At 33.5% G+C, this 16,762-nt stretch overlaps 1 pseudogene; it reads right to left on the bottom strand.

Annotated features, from left to right (window-relative positions):
- Window positions 1-479: 479 nt before the first annotated feature.
- LOC128168566 (uncharacterized) lies at window positions 480-12,909 on the bottom strand (annotated as a pseudogene).
- Window positions 12,910-16,762: the final 3,853 nt, after the last annotated feature.

The following is a 16,762-nucleotide window of genomic DNA, read 5'->3' as shown; positions in this document are numbered from 1 at the left end:
ATATGGCAGAGTAGGAAAAAGTAAGATTGGTCGTGCTCTTGTGGGGGATCCTTTGGTCCAGGTTGTGCATTAGGACAAATATTATTTTCCCGTTCTGACGGAAAAGTCCTGGGGATGTATTCACAAAAACCATACGCCAGCCATGGTAAAACGCAGACAACGAGTTTGCGCTGTGTGACGTAGTGACGTCATGATTATAATGTCATTTTTAACGTTGTGACGTTATCAGCAGTATTTCACTAAACACATAGATCATACGATGTATATTGATACAAATTTTAAAAAATCAATAATGAAAAACAGAACCTGAATGTATTTAATATTTATTTTTATTTTAATGTATATTTTTTTCAAATTGCCATATAGGCCCAAATAGGCCCTGTGGCACTTAACGTAGATATTCAAATAGGCCCAAATAGGCCCTGTGGCACAGAAATGGTTAAGGGAATTTGTTTTATAAAAGTAACCAAAGAATTACTAACGACTTGTCTCCTAATGGCAACAGTGCATAGTATGGGGCATTCCTGAAAAGGTGGCAGATTTTTTTACTACATGTAATGCATTGAACAGAGCAGCCAGTGATGCACTGAAGAAATTTACTTTGTAAACCCCTTGAAATAAAAAGATATAGATACTGTGCTTATGAATCACAGACTTATGTAATTTAAGTCAGAAGCAGCATGCAAAGCATGCTTTGAAATGATCATATACTAGTATATGTTAATGCATCTCAGGAAGAAGTTTGGTCTGTGTACCCCTTTTGATAAGATGAACATAGATCAAAACATTGTCCTTAACCGGTGTCAAAGATAAAAAAAAAAAATGTCTTCAAATACATTGTTTTCTAAGTTTGGTTTCTATAATTATCTTCAAAGAGAATATGGTAACAGACCAGAAAACCTCTTCACTAAAATCATTGACGACTAAAGTGTCAAATGCCATTGGTTTGAAACTACTTGTAAAAATTAAGGTGTGAACAACTTATCTCGGTTATAGCTTAGGCCACATCAAAATGTCCTATACGCTTTTCCTTGTGACTTTGTATTAGGGTAATACCCCAAATCATTATTTTCCTTGTCACCTTGTCCATGTACTACCACGTCTAGGTCATGACGAATCCCTACATGACCATGACCATCTCTGTGTCAAATAAAGGCAGCAGCAAATGCATAACCCCCACCAAAAATATTGCTATGGCATAGCAATCCATCCTCAACACTTGTAATGTAGACACAGATTAACAGACAGACAAGGTAAATCCTTTATACCATGATACCTTTATTTGCAGAGGTAAAACAATATTAATAAGGGAACACTTTTGTCAGTTAAAGATTATATATTCTACTTCTCAAAGTTAGAAAAATGTGTCATGCATGATTTCAAACACAAGACATGTATATATATGTGAACATTCTTGATAGCTGTAATAGTAGTAGCATTTGAAAATTGTTCACAGAGAGACAAACAGAAAGCTACACAAACAGATCATCGCATACACTCTTCTGGTCTATGGCCAGCAGAGCTAAAACCCACAGGTGTCATGAGAAATTGAACGTCACAGATGTCCTCTGCAAACATAAGGGGAAATATACACTACATGTAAATATTAGATATTAATATGATTGTCCTTTTTTAAAAACGTTAAGTATTCTAAATTACATTGTAATATACTTTTAAAATATATGCAATACATATTTCAATCATGTTCACTTGACCTTAAACATAAAAGTAACACATAAGAAATTACAACATCTTATTGCTGATATTAAGATTTTAAAACGAATAAAAACTAAACCATGAGGTTACACCACAGGTACACATGTTGCAGATGGAAAGCAGAGAGAGTAATACAGATATAACACATACACATTCAATCTTCAATCTAAAACATGAAGCATACAGACGACTCTTGTTTATAAATAAGTCCAGGGTATTTCATGAGGAGATTATCTTCCAATTACTGTTGAAATTTAAAGGGTTTATTACAGAATCATTTGTTACTGCAAGACCAAACGTCCTAAATTTGCATCCTCATCTTCCGCCATTACGTTTAACGGGGGCTCATTGGAATCAGCTTTCGTATCTGCTGATTAAGTCTCAGCATATGTTGCATTTTACTCTTTTTCTGATGAATACTTCTATCAGCAAGAAATTTGCAACTGTTTTTTACTTTCAGTGCTTCTGCCTCTCTTGGTACACTTTAATCTTTAAAGTCCATATAAAATTCAAATGTCCTATTCCATTGTCCATTTTTTCTTTGATGGTAATGTGGTGCATGATGGTTTATCCACTGATTCTATACCACTTGGGACATAATCCTTGTGTTCTTCAATAGAATCTGTGAATCAAATATAAGAAAGGTTCAGTGAATTAAATTCTACAATTGTACATGTAAGTTAAAATAATAGTGTACGCAACACATTTTCATAACATGCTAGTGCTTGGTATTCAATTTGTATACACACTATGCTGCAGTAAATTGTGACCACATCTTTCAAGTAATAATGCTTTAATGTTTAAAAACTAAAAAATTATCTGCGATCACATATCAATGTATATATTTAAGAAATAAACAACGTTATTTAGTGAACATGGCGTTATGAATAGCAATTGCTCTGTTGGCATATTCCATGATGCACGCTAGCGCATCATGGAAAATATGCCAGCAGAGCAGTTGCTATTCATAACGCCATGTTCACTAAATAATCGTTGTTTATTACTTATATTTGCATTTTACCACTCGCAAATACCCTGTATTAGCCTAGACCTTGACATTTAGCTATTACATCAAAAGTAAGCATTCAGACTGTAATGTATCTTTTTAATTCACATAGATTTGTTAACAGAATCAATGATATGTTATAACAGTAATTCCTTTAAAATTTTATCAAAAACATGTTTTAATATTACATGTAAATACGTCAATTTTAATGGAGTTGGAGAAAAACACATGATGTATTGTATAGTGGTTTAAATCTATAACGTCATGGAAAAGTATATATAACGTTACACCTTTTTGACGTCATAGTATACTGACAGAGCAATTGCGATTATAGAGAAATAATTGCAGCTCCTCCGTATGGGCTTACAGTGGGAAAAAACAATGGAAATGCAAATATTTGCATATAAACATATGTCTAAACTTGCAATATATATATGTACGCATATGAACAGTCAAATATCTGACCTCAAAGACACAAAAAACTCATAAACAACCCACTGCAAAAATATTTGAGCAAACAATCTATGACAGTGACCAACATCCCATGTACCTGGTAATTATGTTTGCAAATAAACAGATAACTAAACTCAAAGACACAGTAATAAACTATTAATAGGAAAAATGTTAGAACAAATAATCTCTGACAGTGACCTACAATTCATGAATAGACACAAACATTTATACATGAAAGAGATTCAAAAACCACAAGCATTCCCATACATATTTTTCATTGTACATATGTACAAACTCAATATGTATGGACGCATACAGTGGAGCCTCACTTATCCGGACACTTTTGTCCCCAGGCCAAATCGTCCGGATAGGTGAAGCGTCCGGATATCTGAATTGTGATATTTACCTTTAATATTTACGGAAACATAACTCATAAATTAATTATACAATTAAATATTTTATTTTGAAAGCCATAAGCACTACAAAAAAAGTTTAGATTTTTTTTAAATTACCAAAACAAAATATTGTTAAAAACATTATTTAAGGTATGTTTTTTCCACAGGAAACTTAGCACTACATTCTTCAATGCAACACATGTACATGTACATGTACATAAGAATAACTATATTAAACCGATATTTTAATTACATTCGCATAACAAAGCGAAGAGAAGAAAGTCGGTGTTCCACTTTAAGCTGACAAATCAATTACTTGAAGCTAGCGGTGATAGTAACTCTCGCTCTCTTGGCCAGTGGTGTTGACATGTTTGAAGCTGCTCAACATTTGATGATTGAAAATGGGTGAAAATCAGTATATATTCCCTTATTGATAATTGTCCAAGCTATTTTTTCATTGACAGAACTTACCCAAGCTAATTTTACGTATCCATCTTTCTATAGAGTTAATTGCACCCAAGCGATTTTTACAAGTAGCTTGAACACTCATCCACGCCATGTTTGGCATAAATTATTATTACACTGTTTATTGAACACACGCTATAAAATTAATGTCGATACCCTGAACATCCCAAGCGGTCTTAATAACTATCGTAAACAGAACTCAAATTATCAAATATTTCATTTCAATTACGTTTTAAAATGAATAGGCGTACGAACGATCTAATCATACTACGATTAATAGAATTTTAATTCAATCAATAGATTACTTTTTTAAACACAAATTAAACAATTTTCATGACATTTTAATCAAACAATAACAGTTCATTAGTTAAATGGCGACAATTAAACATGTCGCATCCATGGTTATCGTAATATCCTCGGGCGAGTACATAGCGTGACACAGGTGACCCCCATTACCGGACGAAGGCATTGTTTAAAACCAACAACCAGTGTCAGATGTTTTTACACCAATTTGCACTTGCGCATAAAAAACTTTTGTGCCCCCGAAAACTTAAATGTGACCGTCCGGTTAAATGAGGTAAAATTTAAAGGAAAACTGTACTATGTGGTAAAATTTGACCGTCCGGATCCGGAACGCGGAATTCCGGATAAACGAGACAAATTATTGTGTAAAAATTCCGTTCCCAATAAAAATCGACCGGTAAGTGAAGCGTCCGGTTATCTGGCGTCCGGATATCTGAGGCTCCACTGTATATCCAGTATACAAATGTCAATTAAGTAAACTCAAAGACACAAAAACTCATGAACAATCAACTGAAAAATGTTAGAATAAGAAATATATGATAACCCACAATTCATGAACAGACACAAACAGGTATACATATACATGACAATGTCCCACAATCCATAAACAGACCCAAACATGTATATACAAGACAATGACCCACAATCCATGAACAGACACCAACATTTTTTTTACAGTACAATAGTTCATCAAACAAATTAGGTAAAATTTTCTCCAGCATTCTATCATACTAATATCAAAACTCTTGTGACAAAAATCAAATTAGAAATTACATGTTAATCATATATGTACTAAGTAATGGAAATAAAAGATTAATGTGAACAATTGAAGATCTTTATAGGAACATGGTTACAGTAACATTTTTTTCTAGACTAAATGCTCATAGTATTACATTTAATCATATGTACTAGAGTTTATAACTGCGTAAACATTACATGTAATTTGTATATAATTTGTTATTGTATGGATTTTACATGTTTATCAAAAACAACAGTTGAATTTTTATTGAACCTGTTGCTTTCCACAGGATTCGATGTTGGGATGAGATGTTAGTAGTGTTTGGCTGGGATGTTCGGTAATGAAAAAAATGTAGAAATACAGATAATTTATTAATCATGTAAGCCAATAAGTCATTTTTGTATACCCTTTAGATGAAGCAGCTAGGATTAACAACTAGGCAATTGTTAAATAATAAAAAGATTTCTGCGAGTATCTTAATTTGTACATTTTTTTTATCAAACTATGCCATTAATTTATCACATTAATTTTGAAGATCATTTAGAGCTAATATTATATGTTTATCATGAACATCATTTATCCTTTCCTCTGGTGTATCATTCCTATCGTATCTTGCATGTACACTTTTCAATGTACATGTATAACATGCGTCAATCCTATCATATCGTGCGTGGTTTCTATCCTATCATTTTATTATCATGTTAAATTCATTGCGGGTACAGTATAACAGAGAACCAAAAATTAACATAAAGATCAAATATCTAACTCAAAGTCACAAGAAAAATGTTTGAGCAAACATTCTATGAGAGTGACCCACATCCCATGAACAGACAAAAACATTTATATATATGACAGCACTCCAAAAGCAATGAGCATTCACATATATATCTTTGAATTTACAAATGTCTGAACTCAGTATGTATGAATGCATATACACAATTGACTAAACTTGAAGACACAAAAAACACATAAACAAATAACATGAAAAATGTTTAAACAAACAATATATGATAGTGACCCACAATCCATGAACACTGATACAAACATATATATATGGTACCCGCATCAATATTTTTTACAATCTTATACTATCATATCATTTATCAGACCTATTGATCAAGCATACAGATCTATCATCATGCACAAATCCAGTAGTACCGAGTGTTAATCCTAGAAAGTTTATCATTTAACTTCTGACACGGTTTTTCTGTGTATCCTATTATGTTAATCATATCGTTCCTTTCCATAAGCAAGTCATTTTATTTGGAAGTTACATGTTGCTCAATACGCCGTTAAAGCAAATATTTATTGATCAGTAAACTCAAAAACATAAAAACTCATGAACAATCAACTGAAAAATGTTAAAATAAGAAATCTACAACAATGACCCACAATCCATGAACAGATCAACGCCAACATGTAACATATTTAAACAATAAAATGCTTTCTATAGTGATTCATTCGGGATATGAAGGTAGTGACATTGCAGGAAAAATACATAACCTGCTAAATAACCAGTGTTAGCGGGTTATGTAAATTTTCCTGCAATGATCGCTACCTTCATAACCTGCATGAATCATCAAAGAAAGCATTTTATTGTTTATATTAACATCTTTCTTTAACTAATTAATAAATTGATTATGAAAAGTTAGTAAAATTTACTAAATTACTGTTAACGCACACATGTACGTTAGCTAAAAGAAACAGCCAAATCGTCTCCTGTGAGACTTTCAGTCTGACATCATCATGATTATTTCATGCAGTCCGTGATTTTACTTAGGTCGCTGTAGGTTCAGATCAATCGATAAACAGGGCGTGTTAATTTCAGTCCTGTCACTTTCAGCCACTGTAGATTTCGACCAATAGTTAAATGGGGCGTGTAGATTTCAGTCTGGCTGTTTCTATAGAGCTATGAATTAACTATAACCTTTCGTAAGAAATTGAGGAAATTATACTTAAAGTTTGTAGATGTAAATATACGACAATGACCCACAATCCATGAACAGATACAAACATGTATATACATGACAATGACCCACAATCCATGAACAGACACAAACATGTATATACAGTTCAATAATTCATAAAACAAATTAGATACAATTTTCTCCAGCATTCTATCATACTAATATCAAAATGCTTGAGACCAAAATTAAATAAGAAATTACTTTGCTATGTAAACAAATCTTTTGTTTTAATTTTGAATGTTGAAGCAAAAATTCCAGTTATAGACCTAAAATGAATGTATTAAATGTTAGGAACTGTTTTTTTATTCTTAAAATGAATAAAATGATAGACAAATCAGCTTGAAAAAGACTTGTATATTGAACCTATGTAAATAAAAAAATAGGGCACAATCCTGGTTTACATGACAAAGAATTGTGAGCTCTGTATCTTGCTTGTAACTCAATGACTGACTCTCATATTTCATTTGATCATTAGAAATATATCCTAAAGCATTGTAAATAATGAAAACAGAAAAACAAAATTTGACCAAAATCATGACAGTGCCCCTTTAAAATATTTGCATATATACTAATGTATAAACTCAAAGACACAAAAAAGTCATGAACAAACTACCTGGTACAGGAGAAATAATACAAAAATTAACCTACGATAGTGACCCACAATCCATGAACAGACACAAGCATGTATATATATGACAGTGAACCACAATCCATGAACAGACACAACCATGTATATATATGACAGTGAACCACAATCCATGAACAGACACAAACATGTATATATGACAGTGAACCACAATCCATGAACAGACACAAACATGTATATATGACAGTGATACACAATCCATGAACAGACACAAGCATGTATATATATGACAGTGAACCACAATCCATGAACAGACACAAGCATGTATATATATGACAGTGAACCACAATCCATGAACAGACACAAGCATGTATATATATGACAGTGATACACAATCCATGAACAGACACAAACATGTATATATGACAGTGAACCACAATCCATGAACAGACACAAACATGTATATATGACAGTGAACCACAATCCATGAACAGACACAAACATGTATTAGTATAGCAACCTTAGAACTATAAGCATTCACATATATATACATATACATGCAAATACAAATAAAACTCAAAGAAATGGAACACCTCAACTGCCTTATGTAGATAATGCCCATAATATGCTGATATTTCAACATTTCATGCTGATCATCAATCAACATTACATGCTGATACATCAAGTGAACTTTACATGCTGATACTTCTTCATTATATAATAATTTATCAATTATCATTACATGCTGATAGTATAACATTACATGCTGATAATTTTTTATTATATGATTATACCTATTCACTATATGCTTTCACTAATACATGCTGATATTTCATAAAATGATGGTATTACAGTATGCGGTGATTCTAAATTCGCTATAAGCAGCAGGATCGTGATTCGATAAAACTCAGGGATATTACTAAGGAGAGAATAGACTAAATTCAAGCTACATTGTACCCAACAATTTAAACAAGCTTCTTTTATGCTTATTTCCTTTTATAAATATGGACACCCCATTGGTTATTATCAAAACTTAAATTCCCAATACTAGGGCTTGTGCCATTCAGCTGAAACTGGATGCTGGAGGGAATGGGGGCACCATCACTTTTGATTACATTTGTTGGAACTTGCGCCAAAATCTCTGTGTGTCAAACAACTCCATAGTCCCCTTATTGTAACTCGTCTTTGTTTAGGCGCCTTCAAATTGGATGCCAATTTTATGAGTACGTTTTATGTTGTAGGTTGATTGTTTTAATTCTGCAGGCAGGCGCCCTCAAATTTATTTTACCCCCTTTGGATTGGGCATTCTACGCCATTAAATAGCAATTTTACTTTCTGTCTTAAGGAAATCAGAGCATGAGCAATCATCCATTAGATCCCAGCGCTTCTCACAAACTATCTTTTATTTAAGGGGGGGGGGGGGGAGGGGGGGTGGTGGTGGTGGTGGCAGACCTACCCCTCAATCACAAGTCAACAAGTAAATATAAAATAGGGAATCCCGTATTTTACAATATTTCATCTATTGATCTACATATGATCGAATTTCCATTTTCATAAAATTATTGTAAAACTACATACAAAGGATAGAGCATTGCGTCCTCCAGATTGCAATATCTTACATGAAGTCAGATGCTAGGGACTACGTGCGCTGTTGAAACTGATTTTAGCAGTAACTGTACTGTTGAAAAAAATTAGTGCTTACATTGTCCACTCCTTTACGTGGATCTCCAGGGAAAGCCCACCCATAAATCTGATGTAACCTGAATGACAGAAGTCTTTGATTAGGTGCTATGAATACTTTTAGCGGTCCACTTTGACCAAGCGCCATAAACTTGGGTTCACTTCAGAATGCACATTTTTGGACAAAAAATCCCCTGGGGTACCTCGAACCCCCTGATTTGTATGCACTGATGGGGAGCGCCAATGGTTTTCCCAAGCAGGCTTTCTTTAAATATAAAATGACTCTGTTAAAGGACAACACATAATCAAGTGGTATTATTTGTTGAGTATCTTGATCTATTAAACTAGTCTCAGTGGACCTTAGTAATATCTGATCAATCTCCGAAACAGAGAAAAAGCCCAGTGTTAAAAACTTGTCAGGCATCAATGAGTTCTGAATTTTAGTGTATTTCAATCTCAAGATGACCCTTCCCTATTTTTAGAATCACCGCAGAGTGAAGTACCATCACATAATAAAGAAGTATCAGTATGTAACAAAGAACTATCATCATATAAAGACAAAGTATCAGCTTGTAATGTTAAAGTTTCAGCATGTGATGTTGAAGTATCATCATGTAAATTAATGTTGAAGTATCATCATCATCCACATAAGGTAGTTGAGGCGTTATGTACAAAGACACTAAAACCTCATGAACAAACAATCTGTTAGAATGACCCACATCCCATGAACAGACAAAAGCATGTATATATGACAGCAACCCAAAAATCATTAGCATTCACATATATATTTGCACTTACACAAATTTCTAAAGTCAAAGACACAAAATAGGCGTGAACAAACTACAGGAAAAATGTTAGAACAACCAATCCATGACAGTGATCCACATCCCATGAACAGACACAAACATGTAGATATGAGAGCAACCCAAAAACCATGAGCATTCACATATATATATCTAAGCTAAATATGTATGCATGCATATGCACAAATGTCTAAACTCAAAGACACAAAAACCCATGAACAATCCACAGAAAAAATTGCAGAGCAAAAACTCTATGACAGTGACCCACAATCCATGAACAGACACAAACGTATATATATACGAGGGTTGTCCAAAAAGTTCGTGGACACATGTAATTTTATTCAAAATAGAAGCGCGATTTTCAGGAAAGTATTATAATATTGTAATAAAGAGCATAATAATGTATATTTTTGTAATGGAGTTATGAATGTATATACATTGCCTATACAGGCCGCACAGCCCAGTATGACGTTAAATTATAATGACGTAGTACTGGGTTTATTGAGAATAATATGCCGCATTCACAGTTTGGTCAGAAGGTACAATCGCATATTCCATCAACATATCACTTGTGCCACTTGTGGATAAGTTTCCTTAATCGTTTCATTCATTTCAGTTTTTTACTTCAGTTGACACAATTTTTTTATTGCCAGCGGTCAGATGAAGTTGCTTTTTCATGCGTTTTTAAAGACATATTCTTGCCGTAATATCTTTTAAATGTCCTCTGCTGGTTTGAAAATATTTTTAAATGATGTATGAAAATAATGTACACAATACAGACTACATCACAATAGAAGATTATGAAAACAGTAAATATACATATCTAAAAACTCAATTACAAAGTTTGGACAATTTTTGCGCTGGGACGTGCATACTTTCTGCGAGCCTTTGATACATTAAAATTTTACTTTATTTCTATAGAAAACAATAAAGACCACTTTGGTTTGATCTGAAATTTTATGACAAAGATTTAGATATATAATATGAATAAATTAACCCATTTAAAATGATAAAAATGCTATTGTCCACGAACATATTTGGACAACCCTGGTATATATAGTATATATATATGACAATGACCTACAATCCATGAACAGACACAAACATGTATGTGTGACAATGACCTGCATTTAATCCATGAACAGACACATATATGAAAATGACCCACAATCCATGAACAGACACAAACATGTATATATGACAATGACCCCCATTTAATCCACGAACAGACACAAACATATACCGGTATATATATATATATTTATATATATATGACAATGACCCACAATCCATGAACAGACACAAACATATATATATATGACAATGACCCACGTTTAATCTATGAACAGACACAAATACATATATTTGACAGTGACCCAAAAACCATGAGCAATCACACAGTTATATGTTTGCATATACACAATGTCACAAAGACACAAAAAAAATCATGAACAATCTACAGGGAAAATGTCAGAACAAACAATTCCATTTCAGAGAAAAAGCTGTCATTGTCAAAGTTAAGGATAAAGGCTGATTAAAAAGTGGTGACAAAATATAACTAAAACAATAACGAAATTAAGAATCCTCGACACCCTGTGACTTCTACTTTTAAGACAATACGTCACATCATGGCAATTTCAACGCGATGTGAAACAGTTTATATCGCCAATAATTGGTGTTTTAAATATCTCTGTGCAGCTATGGGTTTACCCTCAGTCTACCAACCCACAGGTTCTGAGTGTGAATACTGGAGGAGCATTTAGTTTAATGAAGAGAAATGAAATTTAAAGTCCCCCCTTAAAAAACTGATTATAAGGGGGTGGGGGGGGGGTAATTTTTAAGTCAAAACACATGGTAAAAATCAATATCTTTAATTAAGAAAATGGGCTTGTATGCAGAACTTTTAACAGGTGTTGAGGACCCTCAAATAATGTACCTGCATGTATTACCTTCACTGATAGTTCCTTCCAGACAATGCTGATGCTACTACCATTACAAGCTTCTATCTCATATTCTGAAAAGAAATAAAATGATTTGGTGATTAATTAGTACTCGGATGGCATCCTTTAAGGAGGCTGGGTGGTTAATAAATTAACCATCAGATCTTCTTTAATTTTTTTGATATGATTTGTCTAGCTATAAACTATCATTTACAAAAGAAAAAAATCTAAATATTTTAGCTTTAAAATCTTATTACTTTTCTCTATCTTTATACATAGGTCTTCTTATTAAGGAGATAAAAATAGTCCAAAAATTGTTGCGCCAATCGAGTGCTCTTAAAAAGATCCTAGCACTAAACTATGCGGTATATGCAAAACTGCCACTTCCAAAATGCTCCCTATAGTATACAAAGAACAATGATATTCTAGTGAAGTCCTGCCTTGACAAAAATTCCCTATCATTCAGAATACATGTATTTGTGTAATAAAAATACCTATGCAAGGCTGTTGAACATATTCTGCAACATGGTCCTTTATGACCTGTTGAATCTGTTGAACAAGTATATACGGTAATTATGTGCTGCAACAGATCTTCACTGTTCTGCAGAATCTGTGGAACATCTGGGTGTGCTTCAACAGGATTTGCCTTCAAATTCCTCCCTAGAGTACAGGCAAAGAATAATTGTCAATGAAATTTTAGTTACTTAGTTACTACAGGTCTACTGTAGTTACTGAAATGTTCCCCTATATTTCAGAAAGAGTAACTTAAGGTAATACCTGTAGTAAAATGCCAAAGCTGTTGAACATGTGAAGTTACATGGTCCTGAGTAGACTGTAGTATCAGTTAAGAGCCCATCTTAACTAGTTAGTGGAACATCTACATGAGTTACCATTGTGTCCCTCTCTAGAATGCTCTCTGTTATAAATTTGAAAAAGATTTCATTGTAATTAGAGTTAAGCTTGTAAATCATGTGTTGAAAAAAGTAATGTAGTTAATGAAAAATACCTGTTCATGTCTGACATCTGATAAATCAGTGCAGTGTTCAGAAGAATCTATGGAACGTGCATCACAGTGCTGCAACAGAGTCCAAAGTCATATCTAATCTCCTACTGTCTATCAATATTCCTCTATGCAAAGAGTCAAAGCTTCCATGGGTAGTTGTTCAACACTAATTTCATAACAGCATTATTTTTGGGCTTGTCTGAGGTTGCATCATTAATGTGCTTTCCAAGCTTTTGGAAGATTCATACTTATCAATGCTGTAAAATAATAATGAAAACAATACTTAGATAAAAAGTCTAATGTTGCATTATTTAGAATATACATGTAATTAAAAATAACAAATAATATTTATCTTCATAAAACCTCTTTAGATCAAAATATTCCTTTCCCCATGCAAGCTCTTGGGGGGGGGGGGGTGTTTTACAATACGTTCCTAGCATAGCACGGTTTGCTTTTTGTACGATATGATAAATGTTACTCGCACTGTATGGTCTTTTTTCACATGATATGATATCATAATGCTTCCTGTATGAAAAAGTGTATAGAAAAAGTGTTATTCATGTATCTAGCTGCAATAATGTAGCCCTCTCCGATTTTTATATCTGATGTTTACTGAAGAGGGCTACAATTCCACAGGATCTCCGTAATGGTGCTAAATTAATTTTTTAATGCAACTGACTTCGGTCTAAAAATTTCGATTTTATATTTGACTTCCTTTAGATAAAATGATTTTTTAATTCAGGTTGAACAAACTAACCGTATATATATCAAAACCAGATAAAACACATAAGCATGTTTACCAGTCGTCTTTTTCAGCAGCCATGACAGTTCTAGCGTGATTGTATGGGATCTACGCTTGGAGTTTTGATGGGCTTGATAACGTGAATGACAGAGTAAATAATCGATCTTTCCTCGTTCTATCACTAAAACAATGTTTCAGGAAATGGTATATAATGGAAAATTCATATTTACCGCGTTAATTATGTTTAAAATAGGGGAATTCCTATATTCAGGTAAAGATCCGCTCCTGAATTCTCTGTGACGGTCAGACCGGTTCGAATACCGGCGCCAGATAGCTCAGTTGGTAGAGCACCTGACTAGAGATTCAGGGGGCCCGGGTTCGAATCACGGTCTGGTCCGTCATTATTTCTCCCATCCCGTTACATTTGGTGCCGTGACCAACCCCTGGAACTGACAGGTGAACTCCTGCCAGGGGAAGAGCCTGGGGTGATCTTCGGGGACGAAGATCATTTAAGGGGGGAGGAATGTGACGGTCAGACCGGTTCGAATACCGGCGCCAGATAGCTCAATTGGTAGAGCACCTGACTAGAGATTCAGGGGGCCCGGGTTCGAATCCCGGTCTGGTCCGTCATTATTTCTCCCATCCCGTTACATCTCATTGGCTGTCCCAAAATAAAACTGGTCAAGGCCAGTAAACATGGCGGACAAATTCAACTTGTGTTGTTGACATACACGAAAAATAACCGATATATGGACTATACTTGATATTTTTGGATTAATTTATGCCATAGACATCTACAATGTTTGAGTTCTGGTAAGAAATGCAAATGTTATTTCCATTTATGTACGATTTGAGACGAAATTGTTGCGGGAGTGAATCACTCCCGCACTTGCACCATTACGGAGATCCTTTTGAGTTGTAGCCCTCTCCAAAAAAAAAAAAATTGGGAGAGGGCTACATTATGGCAGCTAACATGTATCATACAGGAAGCATATCATATCATGTAAAAAAAAAAAATGATCATACAGTGCTAGTAACATATTGATCATATAGTTCATTTCCAATAATTGTGAATTTGATTTCTCACAATTAATGTTTATTTTCTTTTTTTTAAAACATCTACATATTAACATGAATTTCATTAGTTAAGATTATTACAAGTTTAGATAGAAAAAAAATCATCATTCAAAATTCAATATATGGAATGTTTAAAACAATGGCCTTTTATAGACAAAAAATCGCCCATTAAAAGTACCGTATTTTTCGGAAATCAGGTCGATACTTTTTTTTCCTGGCACGTGGACCTCGCCCTATTCATCGCTTCGCCTAATTTATGTTTTTTTTTTAATTTGATATGAAATTTTGCACAAATTTATGCAAATCTCCAATAAAATCATGAGTGTTTACTATAATACTGCTTGAATTTTTGTGTACAAATCATATGGATTTTTATCAATATACTGTAGTAATTTATCATAAACAAATTAAATGTGAATAGATTTATTTCTTCTAACATTTCTTACTTCGATCGCTAAGACTGAATCATCTTTCTATCATTATTACATGCTGTCATGCATTTTGATCGTGTGCTTACGATAAACAAGAAATCGATTTCGCATGGTTAAAGTAAAATGAGAACCGTACAAAGGGTACAGACCCTGAAACGTACTACTACACTACACACTCGCTGCACGCTCGCTAAACGGTTCACACGAAACGCTGAACGGTTTACACGAAACGCTGCACGATTTGCCCGAAACACTAAACGCTTTACACGAAACGCTGAACGGTTTACACGAAACGATTCTCGCACGAAACGATTTGCTAGCTTTTCACACGCTTTTATCCTGATCGATTCAGGTCCTCTCGGATTTTTACCCTGACTCTGTTAGTAAGAATTAATTTTAAGAAAAGCCGAAATAATAGAAATACTGATATTAGAAACATTTATGTACATAAGTATTGAATTGATCAATTAAAATCAATTATAAACATATTTATTGCTTAAAAGAAATATCCATGATTCTTGTTAGTCCTGTAAATAATAAAAATTCCAGAGAAAATATTCAATACCAAAAATAAAATCCGTATGATTACAAACTGAAATCGGTTTTTCAGTATTCGGCGGGATTTGTTTTTTCTTCTCACATTAATATTTTTAATGGTTTCAGAGAATACGATGTAAAAATACTAACTGTTAATAAACCTGTAATTATTTACATTGATAATTTTGAAAGTTATGTAAAATAAAATTAGTCACATAAGTTAGAAAAATGCTATAAAACAACCGATTAATTTTTTTTTATGTCAAATCAATCGCGTAAATAAATGTTCTGTACATAATATCACAGAGAAAATCAATGGATGAAACAATAAAGAAAGTTGTCATTACTATTTCGGATTTCGGAAAGAACAAAAAATGATTTAGATTTTTGTCTCAATATTCGTATACATAACCGGCGCCCCGCATAAGGGCGTACAATATATCTATCATACATGTAATTTATTTGAATTAAGTACCATGCATATAGATTCCCATAATAATCAATTGCATGTGTACATTTTAGGAAAATTGCAGTGTGTTAATTATCTGTTGTTTTACGTTATCAGAGCTTAAATAATTAAAATAATAATTTGTAGAAATATTTTTAAGCGGGATTCAGAAGAATTTACTTCCCGCAATTCATAGAAATGAACAGTATATTTTCTTTCTATGTTTACATTTAATTTTGTTCAAATTAATGTTAAATAATCTATCATTGAAATTGTGTGCATCATCAAATACTGATTCCGACTACCTTGAAGTCATTAAATTTCTATTGGCTATTGACAAAAAAAGAGAGACGCGTGACCACCCAATGAAAACGAATACACAGAGTTTGATTGACAGGTTCAGCCAGGTGCAGGTCTTACCCGATGTCCGAGGTTATGTGTACTGGTTGTACACAGCCGAATAGTCTCAGT

Source organism: Crassostrea angulata, unplaced genomic scaffold (genome assembly GCF_025612915.1).
Source record: "Crassostrea angulata isolate pt1a10 unplaced genomic scaffold, ASM2561291v2 HiC_scaffold_14, whole genome shotgun sequence".
NCBI lineage: Eukaryota > Metazoa > Mollusca > Bivalvia > Ostreida > Ostreidae > Magallana > Magallana angulata.
Note: the sequence above shows the minus strand (reverse complement) of the source record. Positions and strands in the feature narration are given on the sequence as shown.